This window comes from Cricetulus griseus, chromosome 3 (genome assembly GCF_003668045.3).
Source record: "Cricetulus griseus strain 17A/GY chromosome 3, alternate assembly CriGri-PICRH-1.0, whole genome shotgun sequence".
Taxonomy (NCBI): Eukaryota; Metazoa; Chordata; class Mammalia; order Rodentia; family Cricetidae; genus Cricetulus; species Cricetulus griseus.
This window is the reverse complement of record NC_048596.1, coordinates 244237465-244257464: the sequence shown is the minus strand read 5'-3', so window position 1 is coordinate 244257464 and position 20000 is coordinate 244237465. Positions and strand designations below refer to the sequence as shown.

The 20000-nt window shown below is 41.3% G+C and overlaps 1 long non-coding RNA gene and 4 other non-coding genes across 5 annotated transcripts; all 5 read right to left on the bottom strand.

Annotated features, from left to right (window-relative positions):
- Nucleotides 1-5192: 5192 nt before the first annotated feature.
- On the bottom strand, nucleotides 5193-5298 carry Trnal-caa. Its single transcript has 2 exons — nucleotides 5261-5298; nucleotides 5193-5238 (listed from the first exon to the last, which is right to left on the bottom strand). It is a non-coding gene; the product is annotated as a tRNA-Leu (tRNA).
- A 1310-nt stretch (nucleotides 5299-6608) lies between these two features.
- On the bottom strand, nucleotides 6609-6680 carry Trnad-guc. The gene has a single exon. It is a non-coding gene; the product is annotated as a tRNA-Asp (tRNA).
- Nucleotides 6681-9510: 2830 nt separating this feature from the next.
- Trnak-uuu lies at nucleotides 9511-9583 on the bottom strand. The gene has a single exon. It is a non-coding gene; the product is annotated as a tRNA-Lys (tRNA).
- Nucleotides 9584-10344: 761 nt separating this feature from the next.
- On the bottom strand, nucleotides 10345-10416 carry Trnam-cau. The gene has a single exon. It is a non-coding gene; the product is annotated as a tRNA-Met (tRNA).
- A 6587-nt stretch (nucleotides 10417-17003) lies between these two features.
- Nucleotides 17004-19956, bottom strand: LOC103163330. Its single transcript, XR_003484133.2, has 4 exons — nucleotides 19636-19956; nucleotides 19258-19341; nucleotides 18664-18830; nucleotides 17004-17846 (listed from the first exon to the last, which is right to left on the bottom strand). It is a non-coding gene; the product is annotated as an uncharacterized LOC103163330 (long non-coding RNA).
- Between the last annotated feature and the right edge of the window lie 44 nt (nucleotides 19957-20000).

The window sequence follows — 20000 nt, the reverse complement described above, 5'->3', positions numbered from 1 at the left end:
GAATATCTGCTTTCTACCTGCTCAAATTCCAGACTCCAGACTTCCATCCTGTCAACTGTAGGAAGTGTTCCTTGGCAGCACAAAGATTTCATCTCAAAACTTAGTAAAAATTCAATTTGCTTTAATGCCTGTAATATACTGTGATTTAAAACAAGGATCTATGAAAGTTCTTCCATAACCTCAACTAAATAATACATCTTTTTTCATTCTAAAACATTACTTCCTTAATTCCCTTGTTTGAAGTGCATCTTCCCTGAAAATTTATATATCATACATTTAATAAATATGTAGCATAGAATATGTTAGATAATATTTCTAGGAATATATATTATATAGATATTAAGAAGACCCATATATTCTCTCTCTCTCTTCTCTCTCTCTCTCTCTCTCTCTCTCTCTCTCTCTCTCTCTCTCCCCTTCTCTTTCTCTCTCTTCCCCCCCTCCCCTTGTTGTTTCTCTGTGAAATAGTCCTGTCTGTCCTGGAACTCACTCTGTAGATCAGATTGGCCTTTAACTCACAGAGATCCAATATTGTCATCTTTTATGTTGTGAAATGGCTTAACATGTTGTGTCATCTCATTCTTTATATAAATAATATAATATTCCATAAATTGGTTAAACTATTCTATTATAAACACCTCACATTTTGTTTTATGAATCAAAATTGGAATGTATTATGAAAAGGTTTGGATACAGATTTAAGCACAGACATTCATGGAAAGAGGTGCTCAGAAAACAATACACACTAACATTGGGTGGTGCTTCTCAAGAGAGTGGAATCTGAATGTCTTAAAGATAGCTGTATACATGGTTTTGAACACGTGACAGTTTAAGGACAGACAGCCTGGGCATCAAGGGATATGACCCATCCTTGCTAAAAACTCCTCCGAAGAGACAGAAGCAGGAAAGCAATCATTTCCTGGGCTCTACTCTCACTGGATTTCTAGCAAGCCTCTGTACTGCTGTGTAGCAGGAAAGGAAAACTGACCAGTCTCCACCTTTGCTGAGCAAAGAATATCTTCCAACACTCCCGCCCTGAGAAAATGTATTGCTCATTGCACACTTTTCATACCCTTAATAAAAATCATGTGTGGTCAGAAATGGAAAGTAAGGGCTACACAGGTACTGACCACATTTTGAAAAATAAGGAAGTAGTGTTTGGGAGCGAGTGTTTGGGAAGTAGTATTTTTTTCAGCTCTCAGTACAATTGGAGCTAGAGGACTATTTACAGATGTCTTAGTAAAGGAATAATAATGTGCGCATTTACACATATGTGGGTATCATTCTGAGCTTTGAATTTTGTAATGTTTTGCTATCTTTGCACCAACAATGATCTCTTAATGTTTTGACAATGTTAATGTCACAACAGCTGGTGTTGTAAATGATTTGACTTTTCCTTTGTCAAAATTCTCTTTGCTGATAAAATCGGTGTGATTCTGTGTCCCAAAATCAGTGTGACCCTTTTCTGTTCCCCGTCTCTGAAAGATCACAATCTTGATTTGCCCATTTCCCCAAGTCTGTTTTTAAAGCCTTGTTTCATGCTTTTGTATTGTTTGTTTGTTTGCTTGTTTGTCTTAGACAAAAATCTCATGCTTGTAACTGTGGTTGACCTGGAGATACTATATAGACCAGGCTGGGCTCAAACTTGTGTTGATCCTTCTGCCTGTCTGTGCCTCCTGAGTGCTGCATTACACATGTGAGCACCAGCAGAAATTTCATCTATCTATCTATCTATCTATCTATCTATCTATCTATGGGCTAGAGAGATTTGCTCAGCTGTTAAGAGTACCAGTTGCTCTCCCAGTGGACCTGTGCTCAATTTCCAGCACCCACATGGTTGCTTACAACCATTTGTATCCCTAGTTCCAGAGGATCCAAAGCCCTCTCTTGGCCTCTTTGGGCACCAGGCACATGTGGTGTTCAGGTAAACATTAAGGCAAAACACCCAAATACATAATAAAAATTTCAAACTGTACCACAGAGATTAGCAATTAATTTTGGCTATCATAGTGCATCATTTTCAGCTTAGCTCTGGAGATGTGACTTTCTAAGACACTTAATTGATCCATTTCTTGTCTGCATATTTTTCCCAATACCATTCTTCTTCATGGGGGAATCTTTATAATGTACTAAATCTTAACATTTTTATAATCATGTATTCTAGTAAAGTATGTCATCTACTTGTATATGCTTTATTTTGTATTACATAAATTATGTTATATAATTCAATTTCTAACTTTTTCTGTAGTCATTATTTATATTATCTTTACATGCTGAACAATACATTATGCTACATATATCTATGTTGACTCATCTTTTGTTCACTTGAGAGGACCACAGGTACCCATATTATTCTAGGCCTGTTTGTGTTTCCAGGTGATGTTAATGTTTGTGTCAGTGTACTAAGTAAATTCTCCAATGTGGTTGGGCACACCCATTTTGTTAAGCACTAGGGTAGAAAACAATTGGGAGAATGGATAGATTTGACCTTTCCCTTGGTGCTCGGGTTGGGACATTTCCTCTTCTTTCCTCCTGCCCTCAGTCTAAAGCACTGCATATTTTACCCTGATCTCTAGTTTGCAGATGCCAGACCATTGAAGTTGTTTATCTCAACTCCCTCTGTCCCTCTGCGTGTGTGTGTGTGTGTGTGTGTGTGTGTGTGTGTGTGTGTGTGAGAGAGAGAGAGAGAGAGAGAGAGAGAGAGAGAGGGAGGGAGGGAGAGGGGGAGGGAGAGGAAGAGGGAGAGGGAGAGGGAAAGAGGGAGAGGGAAAGAGGGAGAGGGATCTCACTGTGTAGCCTTAGATAATTTGGAACTCATTGTGCAGTCTAGCCTGGACTTAAACTTCACAAAGCTCTACCCACCTCTACCTCTTGAGTTCTGGGATTAAAAACATGTGCCATCTCACCCAGTCCTTTTTGTTTTTATCTTAGGCATAAATTACTTATGATAAAATTGAAATTTGTTTGTTTTGTTTTGTGTTTTGAGACAGGGTTTCTCTGTGTAACAGCCCTGGCTGCCCAGGAACTTGCTCTGTAGGCCAGGCTGGCCACAAACTCACAGAGATCTGCCTGCCTCTGCCTCCTGAATTCTGGGATTAAAGGTGTGCACCATCACCTCCCCCCAAAATTCATTTCTAAATTATGCAAATAAGAGATTTAACAGTATGGATTAATAATAAAGTAGAACCATTATAACGAAATATTGTAATAAAATTATGCAAATGTGTTCTCTTTCACTCTTGAAAGAATCAAGGCAAGTATTAACCTGTTTGTATCATGGTTTACTCTTTGTACTAACAGAAAGCTTGAGATGGAGCTGTGGTCTTGATGCTATGGCATGAGTATTAGGCTGTTTGGGTGTGGTTGAACATGTCTTTGATCCAAGCTCTCCAGAGGGAGAAGCAGGTGGATCTCTGTGAGTGAGTGCCAGGCCAATCAAGCCTACACAGTGAGACCCTATCACACACACACACACACACACACACACACACACACACACACACCTTCTCAAACAAACAACTCTACCCCACTTCCAAAGAAATAAAAGAAGGAAGAGGAAGAAGAAGGGGAATAAAGAGAAAAAAAACTGTGTTCTTGCTACTTTGCTACATTAAGTCTTGACTCCACTTTTAATATTTCTCATTAATCTTAGTTTTGAGAGGATCTCAACCTTTCTAATGCTGTGACCCTCTAATACAGTTACTCATGTTGTGGTGACCCCCACCCATAAAATTATTTTCATTGCTGCTTTATAACTGTAATTTTGCCTCTGTTATAAATGGTAACATAAATATTTTTTGGAGATAGAGGTTAGCCAAACGGGTCATGACCCATATGTTGAGAAATAATGGTTTAGACTGGAGTTAGTTTGTGCCATAGTAACAAGAACACAGCTTTACCTCATGCATTCTGTTTGTCCAAAAGTGCCTCAATACTGGCAAACAAAGAATGGAGGCATCAACTATTGTGTGGAAGCCATTTGTAAAGTAAAGTCAAGTATTGCCCTGTCGATAACAAAAGAAAAATAAGGACTAAGTAAATGGGCTTTGTAGAACCAACCTGATTTATACCAAAGAATCTTAAAAAGTCACAGGTACAAGTTCAAAATATACTGGAAGCTGAAGAAAAACAAGAACTAAAGCAGATTACCTGAAGCTTGAGAACAATTAGACCCCTAAATTCCCTGCAGATGTATATTGAGAGGTGCTGCTCCCCCTACCCACTCACCCCTGCTCCCAAGAAAGAGTCTGGCAGCACAGTGTCCCAAAAGACCACAGCAGAAGTCAGCTAGAGCAAGACTGGCCCAGTGGAAGATACAAATGTTCAGTGAGTACCGAAGTTTAACACACAAATTACACTATGTGATAGGCTCTTCTCCCTCGGCTACCTCAAATCTCTGTCAGGTACTCAAGGAGCAAAGTCCTGGGATTCTGACTGCTCCAAAATACAGTTGAAAAATACTCAGAGTATGCTATATGCAGAAATTGGTGCAAATGAAGAGAAAGCCATTAGCACACAAGGCTGCTGAAGATCATCCACCATCCCATCAAGATTTGTTTTTTTGTGCTGGGAAAAGAACCCAGAGCCTCATGTATGCTAAGCAAGTGATGTGCTCCTGAGTTATAGGCTAAACCCAGAATTTATTAGACTCTAAAGAAACTTCAGAAGAATCTTCACCAAAACAGCACAACAATAACAGAAAACAAATGAGACTTAAGAAGGATAAACAGAGAGGTGGAACAAATTATAAATAAGAGAACAAAAACTCAAACAACAGCTGGATACTAGCCCCACCTATCAGCCAGCCCTACCAAAAATCAAATGGAGACTAGCTGGAAGAATAACACCCCCCCCCCCCCCCGCAAACAAAAACAAAACCAGAGCTGATGCATTATGTAATTGGATTGATAATGCTCAAAGCTGTAACAAATTGCCACTAGAAATAGAGAAAAACACTAAGAAACCTAAGCATATTGAGGACTTTCCTAGGAGTATAGTGACAGAGGCAGGAGCATCAGTTTGGGTTCAAGGGCACAAAGTGGAATAACAACAAAAGAATGGATCAAAATACTAGGGTAAAAAAGAAAAATGGAGGGTGCAGAATCAGGTGATGCTGTCAAAGAAAGTCCTTTCTGCTAGGTTCAATCAACAGACTGCAGGTATGAATGTGGTGAGCACAAAAGTACCAGCTGTGTCAGAAGTGGGATTCGAACCCACGCCTCCATTCAGAGACCAGAAACCTCGACAGAGGAAGTGAACACTTGAGTCTGGCGCCTTAGACCACTCGGCCATCCTGACACAGATACTGCTCTCTTAAAGTAATCAATAGTTATGAAAACCAGCCAGTTCCTGGAATGTAAGTTCTGACCTTATTGAAAAGATTAAGCAAAAAGAAAGGCACCTGGACAGCCCCGCCCCAGGAGGCGGTGACTGTGACTCAAAGTTAAAATGCCCCAGGACCCTTGTGCCAGTCGCTAAGCCCTGCCTCACCGACTAGCTAGCCCCTCCTCAGAATCTGTCTGAAAAGAACTACGGGAGGGGAAAATATGATTAAAATATATTGTATGAAAAATTAAAAAGAATTAATGTAACAAAAAGATCATGTTAGCTATTGATTTTGTGTTTTCCTTACAATGATATTTTCCTTAGCTCATGGTTTAGATAATTTATACTGAATTTTTTGTTTATTTGTGGTGTGTGTGTGTGTGTGTGTGTGTGTGTGTGTGTGTGTGTGTGTGTGTGTGTCCACTACTATAATGGACTTCTTTGAGACTTTAAATGGGGTTTGGGTAAAAAGTCCAGTTTTTACCTGGTGGATGGTGGCTATTTCGATGTTATTGGGTTATTCTTCAGTCAAGTTGGATGTTGTCTAAGGCAGCTCTGTAAATCACAAGCTTTTTTGAATATAAACTTTAGATTGAGCTCGGTCGTGGTGGCCCAAGCCTTTAATCCCGGTACACGGAAGACAGAGGAAGGCGGATCTCCGAGTACAAGGTCAGCCTTGTCTTCAAAGTGAGTTCCAGAACCGCCAAGGCTATACAGAGAAATCCTGTCTTGAAACAAAAACCAAAACCCAAAAATCTTCAGATGGGGTGGTGGGGTGTATTCTAGATATCTGTACAGGTAAAGAAAGGGTCATGTAGATAATTGATAGAAATACAGTCAAAGTCAAAACAAATTTTGAGACAGGTTTATAAGATCATCGAAGAAATTGCACTTTATTGTCTCATAGATTATAGTTAGCATTCCACTTGCATCCTTAGGAATCTTGAGGTGGAAACTGCTGTCTTAAAGTCACAGATACAAAGAAGGTGGTCGCCCAGCTTGTGAGCTGGTGACTTTGTGCCCTGCAGTCCAGCCTGGGGTCACTACTGCCTTTGCACCGCGTTTTCCTATCACTAGGCAGGAGGATCGGGCTTAACCTGCTACCGAGTCCTCAAAACTAATCCTGAAATAGAAAAGTCATACAGGTTTTAGTAACCACTCGTGTAGTGATATGATTCAAAACAATCTAAAAATTTCAGCCTCACTAAGAGCTCATTTGGTGACTACCAGAAGCACTAAGGTCACCATTCATGGTGTCCCAAAATGAACAGATAGTTCATTAACTCCCCGTCGGGGAATCGAACCCCGGTCTCCCGCGTGACAGGCGGGGATACTCACCACTATACTAACGAGGAGGACAGCCTCTGAATTGGTGACAGTAAGAGAAGTCCTAATGAAGGTTAGTTTTCTTCCCTTCTTTTTCCGTCCTTTTATCTTTTCTTTCTTTCTACTCTTCTTCCTCACTTCCTTTCCCTCCTCGCCCACTCCCTGTCTGCAAATACAAAGATCTTAGAGGTTCGTACTTCCAAGACACGAACTCTTGTCTCAAGAAATAAAGAATAAAAGATAGTGTTGTGTGTATAAATCTAATTAACAGTATCAAATAAACATTAAGAGCTTTAAAGATTGCTTGAAAAACAAAACAAAACAAAACAAAACAGGGTTGTGGGATCAAGCCAGTAATCCCAGCATTTCGTGGCTCTGAGTTCCGGGACAGTCTAGTCTACATAGTAAATTCCAGGCCAGCCAGGGCTATTTAGATCGTAGCTCCAAAAGACAAAGCAAACAAGAATGGATTGTGAGTGAGGAGGAAGGGACGTGGGGAGGAAGTGTGCTTGTGTACTGTTAAGAAAGCAAAGAGCTGGAAATACGGTTTAGCTGTTAAAAGCTAGGTTCACACCCCAAGCTCTCCGGTGAAGAGGTACTAATCCAGATGACTAACACACGGATTTCACAACTTTCTGAAAATGTTAGGGTAACAGATTAGCCTCCTACTAAAAAAGACACTGCCGGCCTAATAATGGGAGAACAATATTACCATACTTATGGATAGAAAAAAATTAATATCTCAAAGACACCATTTCCTCCCAAATTACTGTATCTATTCAGTATTATTCCATTTAATTTTATTTTTCTCCCTCGCTTTTATTTTATTTTTGTTTTCGTGAAGCCCTGTTCTCTATGTAGCTCTGTCTGTTCTGGAACCTGCTATGGACCAGGATGGCCCACCTGCCTCTGCCTCCGGAGTGCTGGGATTAAAGACATTCAGCTATCCAATTAATGTAAAAAGATTTTTTTCTATGAACTTAATAAACTCGTTGTAGATTGTTACTGCTTTATTATATTATATTTTTTATCATTAAAGTGCATCGTTCCAAGGATTAAACAGGTTTCCTGGAAGGACTTGAGAGCTGGAGGATGGTGGTGAGGAGCTGTGGGAAGGTGGTGATCTCTATATCTCTCTGTTCTCCTCTCCCCAATGTGGTCACCTTGAATACATGTCCTTCACCTTTCCATTTTTAGTGTGGCTCTTTTAATTGGCTTGTTGAGAACAGGTGGCAGTACCTTACTTGGTACAGGTTATAACCCCCAAATTCCATAGCAATAATGACCAGGAAGTGATAAAGTGACAAAGAAACGTTTTGGGGATGTCTGCCAAGCAAGCAAGCAAGCAAGCAAGCAAGCAAGCAAGCAAGCACGCACGCACGCACACACACACACACACACACACACACACACACACACACACAAACAACCCTCAAAATACTACAATAATGAACATAGTGGAAGTGGCATGAACCAAATTCCTTTCCTCTCTCTCTCTCTCTCTCTCTCTCTCTCTCTCTCTCTCTCTCTCTCTCTCTCTCTCTCTCCCCTTCTTTCATTTTCTTGGTTTTGGTTTTTTGAGACAGGGTTTCTCTGAGTAGCCCTGGCTGTCCCGGAATTCACTCTTTAGACCAGATCTGCCTGCTTCTGCCTCCTGAGTGCTGGAGCATTCCTTTTCTTTTTAAAGACAGTCATTCGTCTCTGTAGGCCCAATTGGCCTCCAGCTTGTGGTAATTTTTTTTTTTTTTTTTTTTTTGCCTCAGTCACTCCAATGGTGGGCTTACAGGCTTGGGTCACTATGCCTGGCTGAACCTAATTATTTCAAGTGGAAAAGAAAGAGACTAAAAATAAACACAGTTGTGAATGGAGCATTTTGGCCTAGTACCAATAAGTTCAAGGAGGTGAGACACACAGTGTTGAATCCCCAGCATCTTTGTTTCTAAGTGACTTGGTCTGACACTTTGCAAAGAGAAATATAAGCTCAAAGGCCAACTAGCCAACGTGCAGATTTCAGGAGATAGAAAAGTTGCAGACACAGCGAGGGTAAGTGAACTGACGCCAGTCTGGATTCAACCAGGCTCTACCTGAGAAAAGCAAAACTAAACAACAGGAAAGAACAGGAAAAGATTTCCAAACATGCTTGGATGTTTTTCAACCAGGGGTCCCAGGCTTCTCCCTCTCTCCATCTCTTCTCAAGGAGTCCCAAATTTTCAGCACAAGAGCTTGTTCCAAATCACAAAGATAGAGAAAGGCTTGTCAAATGTCTTAATTAGACTCATGGTGGCCGGGAACTCATTGGAATTTTACTTTATGTGTATTAGTATTTGTTAATTATACATAATAGGTTTCATTATGATGTTTTACATATGTATACAATATTCACTTCTCATAGCCTCTTCTTATCTCCTAAATGAAATGCCTCATTCCAAAACCAGGGCCATAAAACAGAGCTAAGGCTTCAAGAGACCTGCTGCTTGTGGAATTCCAGTACACCCTGGAGCCCAAAGGTAATCTGTCACCCTACAGTTAAACAAACATGCACCTTTACCTCAGCTAGTGCTAGACCCTTCCTACTTTCCACTACAAAAACTGATCCTCAGAACCTGAGAACCCTGGCTCAGAACCTGAGAACCCTTGGATACTGCACCTAAGATTTTGTGAACGCCAATACCAAACCAAGAGAAGTTTGCGCTAGTGGCTTTGAAACCTGCTGACAAACCCTGCCTATTATGTCTTTCTCTCAAAGGCATTTTAAAGAACGGTTATCACCCAGTTTTGTATTTCCTTTCTAAGTTGAGGTATGTAGGATGGTGATGTTGGCTCGGTACCCATAATTCCCGCACAAAAGTACTACTTATCCGCCTGAACAGGGACTTGAACCCTGGACCCTCAGATTAAAAGTCTGATGCTCTACCGACTGAGCTATCCAGGCTCTTGGGAAGAGCTCTTTTATCTCATTCTATAAAGCTATCATTAATCTCTACGCTATGGGATTTAAGAATTCAGAATTTATATGTTTTGTTCCATAGGTGTAGTTTTCACGTCCCGACAACTCAGTTTCATTTTGTAGGGAGTTCCGTTCAAAACGTGCACAGATACTAAGTCATGTAGTATGTATTATGGCAGGGGGAATGTCCAATGCTAGTGTGGCATCCCCTCCGTGGAGCACTTAGGTTAGTTATGACCCATGCCTGCTCTTTCCCAGTTCAGCAGTGCGCGTTGAGGTGAGATGCACCTCTGAAGTCTGGAGATGTTTGAAGGAAGAAGTTTGAGGGAAGACGAGGTCGTGGCGGGGACGGGTGTTCCAGTCTCTTCGTCTTCCGTGCTTTCCTAGTCCCTATCAGACCCGAAGCTTAACGCCGAAGCGATAACCAAGGTTTGGTGTGTTAATTACATTTTTGATTTGGTTTTGGGTTGGATTCTGGAGACTGAGCCCAAGGCTTGGTTCAAACTATGAAAAAGAGCCTGAGCCATAGCCTCGCCCGACTCCAGCTCTGTAATTGTTCAGAGATGGTGATAGACCCTACAATACATAAAAAAAACCACCTTGGTGTACTGTTTCCCAATATGTTGTACGTCTTTAAAACGTTGAAGATTTTGATAACACCCGGTTTTCTGTTTCTTTGCTTTTACTTCCTTTTCCATCTTTCAAGTTCTTTGGGTATATAGGTGATGGGAAAAGGAAGAGCAAATTAGCAGAGGATGGTTTCGATCCATCGACCTCTGGGTTATGGGCCCAGCACGCTTCCGCTGCGCCACTCTGCTACAAAGCACAGTTGCGTAAATTGACAGATATCAAGAAATACTTGTCGTCCTTTTCCATTCTAGCACTCTCCCGGAATTTATATATTTCAATTTGGGGACAGCCTCAGGTTTTATTCCCTACAATGATTAAAGTGTCTTTGCAATCTACTTAAGAAAGCCGAATGCCAGCCCCCTCCCGCCCCCTTTGAAAACATGTACTTTATTTGTAATATATCACATATTGATTTGGACTGATAAACTTAAAATATAGATTCACCATTCACACCGCCTCAGGTCTCAGCCGGGTACTGGTCTTCAGGCATGCTCTTGTTCTTCCCACACATCCAGAAAGCCTGGTTCTAAACTTCTTCTCACCCTTACACACTGTTTTGCTTTGAGGAGTCCATGATTTGCAAATGCTGTCATGAATTTTTTTCCGTTTTTTTTTTTTTTTTTTTTTTTCTCTCTTGATGTTTGGAGGATTCAACTCGGGGCTAGGCAAATGCTCTACCACTAAGTTATATCCCTGTGTGTGTGTGTGTGTGTGTGTGTGTGTGTGTATACTCATACATACATAAACAAACAAACAAACAAAAAATAGTTTCTTATAGCCCGGCTCGAACTTAGATTTGATACAAAGAGGAAAACAACCTTGAACTCTTGATCCTCCAACCACCTTCCCACTTCTAGTGTTCTTAGAGGCCTGTGCCAACATGGCTTGTCCTTTAAAATTTTTATATTGAGGCAGGGTCTAGCAAAATTGCCCAGGTCTGCCTTGAATTGGAGCTCCTTCTGCCTCCAGGATTATAAATATGTGCCTAACCTCAACTGAAATTCTTAACTACTTTAATTCTTAATCATGTTATCTTTTGTTTTGTTCTCTTTGTTCATTTTGAGGGCCACTCTGTAGCCTAGGATTGAACTTTCAGGAATTGTCATGCTTCAGCCTACTGAATGATAAGACAACAGACCAGTACAGTTAATTTGTTTTATTTTTAAACTTGTGTTTTGTAGGCTAAATTGAAACAGTGTGCACCGTGTGGTGGGTTAGTCAAAGTCTCAATCTCTTCTCTGGGAGATGGGAACACAGGAATCAGTTTTCCCTGCCTGTCTGCAGTGCTAAAGCCTCCTGGAGATTCTATGCCTAGAGGTTAGAGTTAGGAGCCAGAACTTTGCAGAGTGAGGCATAGTGGCTTTTGGCCCACTGGAGGTTGTTCTGCCTGGCAGTGGCAGGCCAGGTCTCCTGATTCTCCTGCTTATCTATACATGTAAAACCCTGGACTTACAAGTGTGCATTGTCATACCTGGATTTACAATTTCAACAGAGTTTTCCAGCACTTTCGAACAAAGTCTACTTCATTGTTCTCTGGGGCTGGAGTCACACAGCTACTGTGCTGAGACATTTCTTGCTTTTTAGTCCTCTTTCCTGAGCTTTCTAGTTTTTTTTGTTTTTGTTTTTTCCCTTCAGCACTCATGCTCTGGGCTCTCAGAGAGTGAGTGTGCTTAAGGGTTTCATGAAAGAATTTGGAGCCCTCATTTTGATATCTCAGTGCTCAATGTTACGTAAGCTAATTCCTCAGTAGTTTTCTTGGGCATGGTCATAAAAATATATTGAAATGACCTTAAAGTGAATTTCCTTCCAGAGAGGACATAAAATATAAACATTTAGAAGATACCAACAAAGAATGTCTGTAAGAATTAAATATAGGAAAGAAGTGTTGAGTGTGAGTCCTGGTAGATGCTTGGGGAAACAGATACATCTTCATTCTTGAGTTAAGTGAGAAGTGATTTTCTGTTAAATCTTAGTCTACAAAGTAATGGGTTCACTGCAGTATTTTCACACACTTGTATCATTGTACTGCTTTATTTTGCTCCCTCTTCACTTGTCCCTTCCTTCTGACTTGCCTTCTTCTTCCAGAGTAGTTAGTCTCTCTCACTACTACTTTCATGACACATTGTCCATTATCTTCCATAAGTGTGATTTCTTCTTCCTCCTCTTCCTCTGTAGCCCTGGAAATCCCTTTGTAGATCAGGTTAGCCTTGAACCTAGAGATCTACCTGTCTGTGCCTCCCTAGTGCTGGGATTAAAGGTATGTGTCACCATGGCCAGACTAAGTGTGGTAATTTTCAATGAAAACTTAATTTTCCCACTCCTTTTCTGCTTCCTCTTTTCTTTGATTTTTTCTTTTTTCTTTTTCCTCTGTAGGGAGTCACCCTAGCCCCGCCCAATAGTCCTGGGGCAGGTACCAGGTGGATCCGGGGACTCGCCCAGAAGGGCGTGGTGAAGGAAAGCCAGGGTGACGTAAGGGAGCTTCTTAAGGGGCTGCACGTGGGTACCCTCGCTCTCTTTTGTTCTGGCCACGCTGGCTGGGTTCTATAACCTAGCTCTGGCCTGTGTTTCACCTTGCTGTCATCTGAAATAAAGAGACCTTAATCCAATATCTGGCGCCCAATGTAATTTCACGAACCTGAAGAGCCAACGGGCATCCAGGCTGAGGCAGGCGGATCTCTGTGAGTTTGAGAGACAGCCAGAGCTGTTACCCAGAGGAACCTGTCTCAAAACGAAACAAACAAGCAAAAAGCTAACTGACAGTTCTGGTGGTTGTCTGGAACAGATGGGATATAGGAATGCAGGAACTGAAAATGTTCCTGGGAGTTCTTCCTGAGATGTCTTAAAAAACAAAACCAAAAAGCTTTTGTCAGTAGCAAACAGTGCACTGTCACACTGCACCATCACATACTATAGTTTCTGAGTCTCCTCCTGATGACTCCTTTTGGCCATTAATTTTGAAAAAACATACAGTGTTCTCTCTATTCTCACTATTTTCAGACTGTTGGCTTTCATCACTGCTATGAACAAATAAAACAGAAGTAACTATGTCCTGAGATGTGTTGAGTTTCAACTTGTATAATTAGGAATCACAATCTTGAACTGCATACACCTATTTGTGGGTTCATTTTTACTGTCACCACAATCACTGAACTGTGTTGAGTCACTTGTTTCTAGACTGCCTCCCTCTCTTCATTCCCTCTGTACATTTTTGGAACTGCAAACATGTGAACTAATGATTTCGTTATAGCTTCATAATTTGGACTGGAAGGTTGTGATGTGGCTTTGTTATTTTGGGTGGTAGAGTGAGTCTGAGAAACTAACTTCTAAAGGCTGGCATCCTGAACTTCTTTTATTCAGTTGGAAACCTTTCTCATTAGTTTCTTTTTCCCTGTTATTTCAATGTTGTCTTTATCCAGACTCTTCCAGTTCTTCTTTCTGGTTTCTGTAGGAGACCCATTGGCTCATTTTTCCTCTCCTACATCAAATGTTGGTGGTTTTCAACTATTAGCATTTTTTTTCTGAATTTCTATGGATAGAATCTTCAAAGTCTCAAGTGTCATTATTACAGGAATGTGTTATATTTATCTATGAAAGTGGTCTTGTTGATCACTGAGAGGTCTGTCTAGGAGCTGAGCTTTCTGAATTCACAGATCTGCCATGATTTGCTTTTTATTTCCTGCTGCAATCTTAGTATCTTTCTTCTGTATATTCCTGGCTATTCTCCTAGATGCAATCCCAGACGATTAAACGTCTGAGCATGCAACTCAGCATCACATAGAGCTTCTGCATGTGATTTGTGGCTTGAATCTCTTTTCAGTTTAGCTTTATTTCTCCTGTTTCTTATTTCTGTGGAGGTCCTAGCCCAGAAATCTCCTAAGCAACTGATTCTGCTTTTGGCTTCATCAAGAGATTCATGTTGAGGGGGTTATTTTCTATCTTTTCCTAACACTGGAGGAAGAGGTGGTGCAGTTAGGGTCTGCCTTTTCCTAGTTATTCTTAGAATGGGCTCCTGAACCTCAAACACAGAGCCGCTTCACCAGCAGGAAGTTCAGTTCCCAGCAGACTGTGATCTGGGTGTGTGTCTGTCATTGTATCTTGATGCCTTCTTGCTTTCTTGATGTGTTCTGGTTAGTATTCAGTCATCTGTACTGACCTGTTCTTGGGGTTCTGACAGGATACTTCTAAGAGTACCATTTGCGCACATTCACTACGTTCCCTTTTAAAAGGGCCCTCCCACCTCCCATCTCTATCTGTCTGTTCCTTTTTCTCTCTCTCTGCTTTGCCTGCCCCTCCTGCCTCTCTTTTCTCTTCTACTGATCCTGTCCCCAGAGACTGGTCTCCAAGATCCCCCCCCCCCCGTTTTCTCATTCCCCCTCCTAAACAAAACAAAACAAAACAAAACAAACAAAAATCAACTGCATATGAACTCTGTCACATGGCATCTTTCTAAATTACAAAAGTCCCAATTCCTAATCTAGGAGCAGAGCTCTCTACCGGGAGTTTTCAGCCTTGACTTGGAGCCTGGTGTAGACCTAGTGACCATGATTTACTTTTACTAATTTAACTATTTTCAGGTCCAAAGGAAACTCCAGTTCCACAAACCCTAAAAGACAGTCCAAATGACCAGAAATAAACTCAACCTGGACTAGAGGAGGATCTCTATTGGTTAGATAAAAGCCAATGTTTCTCAGCTGGTTCTGCTCCTACCTTCCTTTTGGCAGAAGGGATACATGGTTACCTGTGGTACCAGACTCCCTCAGTATCACAAGTGCCTGCTACATATTTCAAAGTCCATGCTGGTGACCTAGCCAGCCCTCCCTTCACACCCCTCCCCTAAACTTCCCAGGTTACAGATCTCCCCCAACCCCAGTGCTCTTCTCCTTATAATTCTGCTATTCTCCATTTGCTTGTTCTCTCTTTCTCAGCTCTATTCCTGCTTCTTTCATGGTACTTTCTCTATCCTCTAGTCCTTGCCATTTCCTCCTCTCTCACAGATAGCCCTGGCTATGGACAGTCTGCTGGCTGTGTTAAGGCTACTTTCTCTTTCTGCTCTGAACTCTTCCAGATGCCTCTGACTGTTCTCTCCCTCTTGTCTACATTAAAAACCTTCCCCTTAATGACACCATGGAGAAGTTGTATCATCAGTTTGTGCAACTATATTCTTTTTAATTTTTTTCATGATGTCTCTACAAGAGACTAAGAGTTAGACTCTTTGATAGGTGGACAGATAGGGAGAGGGTCCTGGGCTAGGCAATAAAGGTGGAGAACTTCCTAAATGGCCAACTTCTTTCACACCCTCTTGACCTGACTGACACAGAAGCCAAGGGGCTTCAAACAAAGGCCTTATTGGCTTGTCTCCACCAGCTGAGCCCCTGCTGGACTGGCTCAACAAGTTCTAGGCCTGACCAGGATATGTTACACAACAGTTGTCAGCCAAACTTTTCCATCTTTTTTTTTTTTTTTTCTAACTGACCAACTCTAAATTAGGGCAGAGTTAAACTATTTAGAGACTTTAAAACTCCAGCCCTCCTGGAGAAGAGACTGGAATTTTCAGCTTTCTTAGTATCACCATGCCCTACTTTCCCCCCTCTTCCCCCATGCTCCCCCCTTGTCAGCTTTGTAGAGGGTCTCCTCTCTCTCTCTCTCTCTCTCTCTCTCTCTCTCTCTCTCTCTCTCTCAGTGTGTATGTGTGTGTGTGTGAGTCTTTGTATCTGTCTCTCTTTCTGTGTATGTGTGTGTATGTTTTCCTCACTCCCAGTAAATGCCTTTCTTCAACTGCTGGTTCTGTCTGCTGCTGCCTATAGTGTTTGAGATTTCTCTCCTGCTACCTATCACACTCAAGATATTCCCTACCTTTTAATTCCACCCCCCCCCCTTATTCTGAGACAGGGTTTCTCTATAGCTTTGGAGTTTGTCCTGGAGCTCACTAGTAGACCTGGCTGGCTTCAAACTCACAGAGATCTGCCTGTCTCTGCCTCCCAAGTACTGGAATTAAAGGCATGAGACACCTTTTAATTCTTTAATTGGCAGAGAAAATGATCTTGATCAAGACCCTTAAAATGTATCATCTAAGGCTAGACTTGAAGTTAAGACCCCTCCTGCTTCTGCAGTGATTATAAGTATGGACCTACTTTTTGTTTTGTTTTGCTTTTTGTTTTGCACTAATAATGCAATTACAACAGGATAGGATGCTGGATGCTGTGATGCTCTCTATACCTGTTGACATTGATGCATGTATTTTCTATACAAATAAAAACCTCTGAATTAATTAAAATTATTTGGCATGAGGCTGGAGAGTTGGGTCAGCAGGTAAGAGCACTTGCTGATCCTTGCAGAGACCCAGGTTCAGTTTCCAGCATTCATGTCACGTGGCTCATAAATGCCCGTAACTAGAGCTTCAAAGGCACTGATGTCCTCTTGTGACCTCTTCAGATACTTGCACACACATGACATAAACACCTACTCACACACACATAAATAAAAATAAATCTTAAAAGTGTTTTGGAGGGGTTGGAGATGACTCTGGTTATGAGCACTGGCTCCTCTTCCAGAAGACTGGTTTTGGTTTCTAGCACCCACCTGACAGTTTACAATCAATGGCAGACCCAAGGGCTGCCAATACCCTCTTCTGGCCTGTGCAGGCATTAAGCATACATGCAATACACAGACATGCAGGCAGTCAAAACACATAAAATAAAAATAATAAAAAGTAGTTGGAATAGCTAAACATCCAAATGCTATGAATAAAGTCCAATAACTAAAGTAAGCTGCCACCTAGAAGTCTTTTACTTTGGTTCTTGGGGCTCAATACAGTCAATACCTCATGAGTTTCCAGGTTACATATTTCCCAGACATCTGCCATTGTGGTGATCCCTAAAATTTTCCTCACAGGAATTATAAATCTGTCCCTAGTATTCATGGAAGATTGGGCCCAGGAATTCCCTCTTAACCCTTTTAACTCTATAATAAAGCCCTCCAATAATAGTTTCTCAACGGGTCCTTAGACAATGCAGCCTAGTTCCCACTGAGACAATGATGGGGTAGCCAAATCCACCTCTGAGCCTTACTTTCTTGACCACAGTGGTAAGAAGTCTTCCAGGAGCAGGCATACAGGAGCCTCCTGGCCTCTGCATTTAGGATTTCACAATGTAGGGAGGTGGGGGTAGAAGGATCAGAAGTTTGAGGCTAGTCTGGACCATATGACCCCTGTCTCAACAACAAAAAACAAACAAAAACCAAAGGTGAAGATAAGGACCAGATAAAGAGGAACATTCATTACACCACACATTTCCAGATAAAAACCATGAAATATCTATTAGGAGAAACTTTAGTATATCACACATTTCTAATGGTGGACAGTTCCCCTAGTCATTTCTTGGGGCATGACTTTTGGAAGCACAATAAGCTCACAAGCTCTTTCCAAATGGAGAGGGAATCTTACTCAAGAGATATGAAAACATCCAGTCATGTTCTATATCTAGAAGGAATTTGGGTCAACAAGATGGCTTAGAGGGAAAAGGCACTTGCTACCTAGTCTGAAGACCTAAATTCCATTCCCAGGACCCATATGTTAGAAGGAAAGATCCAACAAGTTGTCCTCTGATCTTCACATGTGTCCCTTAAAAACAAATAAACAAAGAAGCAACCAAGGGTAAATAAAGGGCACAAATAAATCAGCAAGTATTTTAAATTGGTGTATCTTCTATCATTTCCACTACTGGATATTCTTATTTAATGCGCTATACTAGCAACTAATAATTTTAAATGTACCCCCCACACACATTTTGACCAATAGCAATAAAGTAGAAAATCAAGTTTGCAATTTTTATGAGATAATTTATAAAGAATTGTTATCTTTTTTGGACAATAATCACATATTCTTCTTCCCTTTTTATGTGTAATTAAGTAGTTCATGAGAAAGGTCCTAGAATGTAGGTACCTCATGAAACACAATAAAAAACTAAAAGTTAAAAGATGATGTTAGGGGCACTTACGATTTCTTTGGTGGTTTGAATGAAAATGGCCCCCATAGGCTGATATATTTGAATACCTGATCTCCGTTGGTGGAATTGTTTAGGAAGGATTAGGAAGTATGGCCTAGTTGGAGGAGTGTGCCACCGAGGTTTCAAAAACCAATGTCATTCCCAGTTGGTGCTCGATCTCTCTCTCTCGGATCTCTCTCTCTCTCTCTTTCTCTCTGTCTGTCTGTCTCTCTCTCTCTGTGTCTGTCTCTCTCTCCCTCATGCTTATAGATCAGATGTAATCCCTTAGTCACTCTTCTAGTACCATGTCTGTCTGCTTGCTGCCAGGTCCCCACCATAATGGCCATAGACTAATGCTCTATAATCATGATCTCCAAATTAAATATTTTCTTTTATAAGCTGCGTTAGTCATGGTGTGTTGTCCTGACAATAGGAAAGTAACTAAGACAGTACCATACAGCAGTAGAATCTGCAGAAGCAGTGGAGGAATCGAGAGGCTCACAAGTTTGAGATCAGCCTGGCCTTCACATTTCTGTCAGGCTTGGTGATGTATCTCTGAGTTCAAGGCCAGTCAGTGTACAAAGAGACTACAGGCTTCTGGAGCTGTACAGTAAGACCATCTGAAATGAGCAAACAAACAAAAAACAGCATCAAAATTAAAAAAAAAAAAAAAAAAAAAAGGAGGAGGTGGGCAGCCAGCCTAGAGGTGCATGCCTTTAATTTCAACACTAGAGAGGCAGAGGCAAGAGGATCAATGTGAGTTCAAGGCTATCCTGATCTACATATAAGGTCCCATCCAGACAGGACCAGTGTGAGATCCTGGCTCAAAAAGCAGGGAGAGGGAGCTAGAAGGCTGGAAATGTAGCTCAGTAGTAGAGTCTTTACTTAACAAGTGTTTAGGACCCTAGGTTCATTCCACAACACACACAAATGTATTATTATATATGTTATAATATATATTACCTTAAAAACCCATGTTTCTGTCTTAAATGTGTCTTTAAGGTAGCTCAAAGTACAGCTGTTGGAAACACACTAAACAATACTCACTTTTTGATAATGGGAAGTTGATGGGCAGTATTGTAAAATGACTCCTATTGGAGTCCTACTTCCCAGCCTGGGTTCCATAGAATCCTGTTTCAAAAACCAAAGTAAAGCATCAACAATTAGAAAATATGTAAATTTAAAAAATAACAACACACATAAGGTTGCCTAAACAGCAATGCAATAAATGCCAGCTGTGGAAGTTGTCTTCATTGTGTCTACATGAAGAAATTTGGTCACATCTCTGTTTCTCTTGGTCCTGCTTTTCAGGTGTTAGGGGTCGGCAGAGGGCAGGTCATTCCTTTCCTAGCAATTCCGATATGTGACAAGAATCATGCAAGAAAAAAAAATCAAGAAGAGTTGTTATGGCAGGTACATGAGTACCTGGACAGCACAAGCGAACAAACTCGCCCTCGCTTCTTTGCGGGTCCTCGAATTCGTCGCGATTCTCCGCTTGAGCCTCTTGAGTGTTGAGGTTTAGAAGTATGAGCCGACGCACCCAGCTAGCAGATTTAATCTATAATTAGGGTCCCCAGAAATAAAAGAAAGCGGGCGTGTGTCACAGAGGCACACTCTCTGAAAAGACCCTCTAAAGAAGGTCAGGCAGGAGAAGCTGCTGGTATGCACACAACTCCGTCCTCCGTGTGCGCTGCACAAAAAAGGAATGGTGATCCTCAGGTTTCCTTAGAGAGCGCCAGACCAGCGATCTCTGAAATACAGAACTGGCTTTTCAAGCAAGACAATGGAGA